This window comes from Ambystoma mexicanum, chromosome 4p (genome assembly GCF_040938575.1).
Source record: "Ambystoma mexicanum isolate Mex_15411 chromosome 4p, UKY_AmexF1_1, whole genome shotgun sequence".
NCBI lineage: Eukaryota > Metazoa > Chordata > Amphibia > Caudata > Ambystomatidae > Ambystoma > Ambystoma mexicanum.
The window spans coordinates 145,343,487-145,348,251 of record NC_090927.1 but is presented as its reverse complement, the minus strand read 5'-3'; the positions used below and the strand labels follow the sequence as shown (position 1 = coordinate 145,348,251).

General features: G+C 44.7%; 1 non-coding gene across 1 annotated transcript; it reads left to right on the top strand.

The window, feature by feature from the left end:
* The first annotated feature begins 1,396 nt into the window (after window positions 1–1,396).
* Window positions 1,397–1,515, top strand: LOC138454671 (5S ribosomal RNA). The gene has a single exon (XR_011261339.1). It is a non-coding gene; the product is annotated as a 5S ribosomal RNA (ribosomal RNA).
* The last annotated feature ends 3,250 nt before the right edge of the window (window positions 1,516–4,765 follow it).

Here is a 4,765-nt window from a genome sequence, read left to right as displayed (position 1 = left end):
GCCACTACGCAGCATGGAATTAAAGAGCCTACATAACACTGGGGCCGTATCTCTACCTCATCCTTAAAGAGATCTGTTGGGATCACGTCTGGGCCTGTCACCTTATGTTTTTTTAAAGTATTAAGAGCGACTGCCACCTCACCAACAGAAAATGAAAAGGTAGCGGGTGATAGTGGTCTAAATATTACTGAGTTAGGAGCAGGTTGGGTTGCAGCTTGATAAAGGTTCGAGAAGTGGGATCGCCATTCGCGCTCTCCAATGTTACATATCAAGTCTCCATCCCCATTCAGTTCCTTGGCAGTAACCAGCTTCCAAAAGGAGCAAGTATCCCTTGATTGCAGCGCTCCATGTAGACTACCCCATTGTTCAGTCACAAACTCTCTCTTCTTCCTTCCAGTTAGCTCTTTGAATTTAATCTTAGGGCTTGCAAGTGAGATTTATCAACCCCCTCTGGGCTTTTTACACAGGATACCATCTCCCTTTCCACTCTGTGACAAGCCTCATCGTACCAACCAACCCTAGGTAGGGAATGTTTCTTTGCTGCATCCACGGGAAAAGCCACAAGGGGAGGTATGTTGCTTTTTAGTTGCTCAAATTCACACAAGATTATGTCAACGCTAAGTTGTGTGTCACACATTGCTGGGATATTATTCAGAATAGAGCAATAGATGGGCGGTTTTAAGCCCTTCTTCAGCAGATTAGCCCATCTAACCCCTTTCGAGCACGGCCGGTTAATACCATCGGCTGATCCGAATGGTACACTGTAACTCCCTCCCCCCTACTGTGTGCCAGGATTTCTGCTACTAGAGGATAGTGGTCGCTCTCTGTTCTGTTATGGATTGCAAAATCACCAATTCTAGCCCAATCATATACTGTGATCAATATATAATCAATCAGGGAGCTCCCATTTACCCCATTAAATGTTTTTTGTGCAGGCTGGTCGTTTTCAAAATGGCTGTTACAGACCCTTAGGTTTAATTTGAACAAAATACATACCCTCTCTAACGCAAGGCGGATCGCACGTCGGGAAGAGGCAGCAACAAGAGGTGGAATATCCCAGGCCTCATCTTGGTCATCCCAGAGCTCTATGAGATTGTTGTAGGGTTCTAGCTGTAAGTTAAAATCACCCACAACTGCAGTGCAATAAGAGCATTGTACGGATGGGCTTACGTCTTCAACCAGTTTCTGGAGGCGGCCAAAATCATCGATCCCTGCGGGGGCCTGTTATACAAGTTAACTAGAAGAACCACATCATCTTTAGCCATCCAGATCTTTTAACAGCTGTAGATCTGGTGATCCAGAAACCACAGCCTCCAACTTCCCGCCAAGTGTAACATCAACGCAAATCGGGAGCCCACCCCTGGGTCTACCTTGTTGCCCTTAGATGCAAACCACAATCTAAGGCCACACCACACTGAATGCACCCAATCTCGTCTGATCTTGGAAGCTAAGCAGTGTTGGGCCTGGTTAGTACATGGATGGGAGACCGCCTGGGAATACCAGGTGCTGTAGGCATGAAAATAATGGCATCCTATGGTTATCTTTTGACTCTCTCTACTCTCTCTACTGATCTGAACTTCGGTTCCCAAGGGCGTTCAACCTACCAGCGCCTTCAGATCATACCAATGGTATATAAGGCGCTATATAAATGCAAAATAACATAACATCTCTGTAAGATGTTGGCATCAAATTAAAACTTGCCTCCTGTCTGTATGCTTCAGTGCCGCATTTACCTAGGGGGAGATCTAACCCAAATTAAGGCGCTGATATTCTATATATATAAAGCAGATTTTTTAGCATAGCAAAAAGAGTCACTTGTTTTTGGAGGTTTGTGTCAGAAGCGGCTGCCTTTCTCGCACAGTGAGGCTTCACACACAACAGCCATTACTGGGTCCTTTCCTCTAGGACCAAGGTATCCACTCCGTTACATTGTTTGCCATCCGCCCACGTGTGCCCCCCCCATCCTGCCGATGTCTCTGGTACCTCAGAGGTGCCCATGGAGAGGGGTGAGAGCTAGGAGCAGGGCTTAGTGTGCAATTTTACAGCCTGGAGTGGTGGGGTTGAGGAGGTGAGGTCGAGGAGACAGGGGTGAAAGGAGCAACAGTGTGCCTGTTATGTTGCACAAGCTTGAAGGAAAGGGCTGGTTATATTTAAGCCAGACACTGGGAAAGGCTTGAAGGCATGAATTGGTAAGGAAAGTACTTTCACCCCCTACGCTGCCCCTTCTTAATCCTATTGCCCTGCCTACTCCCGGCCCTTCCAAACCACATACCGCATATTCCTTAATTTTTTCCTTGATATTCCTTTAATCTCCCTTCGCCCCGTGTTTTGGCGTTGGTGGAGAAGCACGGCATAAGAAGTGGGGTGGGTGATCTGTAACTGGCAGTAACGCATCAAGGATCAATGGGCAAGTGGAAGGTCCCATTTGGACCTGCTTCCTCTTTGGCGACAAGGCCGAGCACGAAGAGCCTGATAATAGGCACTAAAGCAGGCTCGAAGCCTACAGGGAAAAAGGAAAGTCCAGCGCAAAGGGGGTCTCCTTTAGCTTTTTTTTATTTTTATAATGCGCTTCCTGCCCGCAGGCCTCAGAGCACACAAGGTTCCTTTATGTTCTGTACAATGACCTCGTAGCTCCCACATAGCGGTCCCATGTTCAGATAGGGATCCATGTTCATTGGCTAAGTAACATGGATAACTTTGACTGACTTCCATACCATCATAGGAATCAGGGAACCGATGATTTTTATCTAGAGAGTCAAGCAGCTGTTTGCGTTGGTAGCTGGAGTGTAGCGGGACTCTCTTCAAAAATGGAGGATCAGGACTTCCTAATGTTTGGAAGAACTCTGTATGTTGTCCTCCTGCAAGAGACATGGGGTGAATCTGCTCCACTGATGGATGGTTTTATATGTGTTTATTCAATTGCTAAAAGAACTTCAAGGGGATGAAACATGGGGGGGGTCCTATTATTTAGATTTCAATGAAGTTAGATATCCTCTCCATATTGACTCTTTTAAATACCAATGTAACCCTAATAACTAAAATGTCATTTGCATGCTGTCTTGGTCTAATTCTTTTTTTTAAACTTTATTTTAGTTAGCTTGGTGACAACATATAAACAAATGCAGTACAGAGATCCCATTAGCAACAATATCACAACACATGTTATACAGGTATCTCTACTGGTTAGAGACAATCGCAGCATCCGGAGATGTCCCACACACAGTCTCCTCATTTTCATTAAGATAGCGTTGAATGTCCTACAAAATATCTTTATGTCTGCTCTTTCAATGTACCAACGTCCCACATTACTTCTCCATGTCATTTGCCCATGAAAGATCGCTCAGCCAGTCCTTTACTGTCGGGGCACCATGCTGTTTCCAGCAAAACAAAATCCGTCTCTTGGCTAAAAGTAGTCCCTGATTCAAAAACCTTTGGTTCTTCTCAACCATTGACTCTGTGATGCCCAACAGCATGACCAGATCAGGAAACGGCTTTGAGTGTCCTGACACACCCATCAAGGTGGCACACACACCTTCCCAAAAAGACTGCAGCCGTGGGCAGGTATATAACATGTGCAGCACATTGGCTTCCTCGCTGGCACATCTGGGGCACCTTGCTGACGGATCCTTGCTGGGGTGTAGTGTAGTCTGTTCAATATCATGAAATGAATCAATCGAAACTTTGAATTATAGGACATTTTTTCTCGTTAGCCCACACATCGCAGCCCATTGCTTATCTGTGAATACTGTGTACACATCCTGCTCCCTTTCTTTCTGACATTAGGGCCCTTAAAAAAGAATGTAAAATGATACATTGTGCAACACTTAGATTTGTTTTTTAAGTTCACATCCACAGAAAGTAGAGAGAGATCTGGGATCCTGGAAGGTGTACATATGGGGGATCCCTGCCCAGATAGATGAGTGCTGTAGTGGGATAATGCCTCAGAATAATGGGCAGACTCCCCGTGTACCTTATTCACGAGGGAGCCTGAGGCAGATTTTGACTAAAGTAGACCTGATGCCCTGAAATGGCTTGTAAGCATATACTGCTGGGTCTAGCTGACTCGGGGAGAGCTGCCTGGAGCTGTGAGAGGCCATGGCAATGTCACACCTTAAAAGAAAAACACAGAAGTAAATATAAAGAGTCCCAATGTATATATGTCTCTAAGAATCCTTCATCAGTAGGCCCACCGCATGGCGTGACTCTGGGAGAGAAGAGTATATGGGATTGATGTAAAATAGAATACTGTAGCATTTGTAGCATGCTTTCTGGCCATATTTAATACCAGTGAGCAGGCTGATTTAAATTAGAAAGGTAGAATTTTCTGCACAAGGTGTGCGTTATTTTATGACAGTACCCAAGTCAATTACACCCAGTGTTTCACGAGTGTAGCCAGAGACTGAAGTTGTGGACTGGTGTACAACGCCCCGCTTGCTTTACAGTGGATTATGGAATTTTCATCCTGCAGAAGACAGAAGTATTTAAAAAGTAAAATATTAAGAATACCGCTCCATTCTAATAAGCTGGTCAACTTCCGCTCTCTAGAAATCGATTACATTTAAAAATAGTATTCAAATCCTTTTAAATACATTGCACAGGAGTGGACCCTGTACTAAATAGACCCGATCTGTGAAGTGTTGGTGGGGGAATAGTTCGTATTCTCTCAGAAAACCATGATTTGATATCTGTGCAACTTTTAAAAGTACCAATATTCTGTGCACTGCAAAACAATAGCACACCTTCCCAACAATGAAACATATAGATT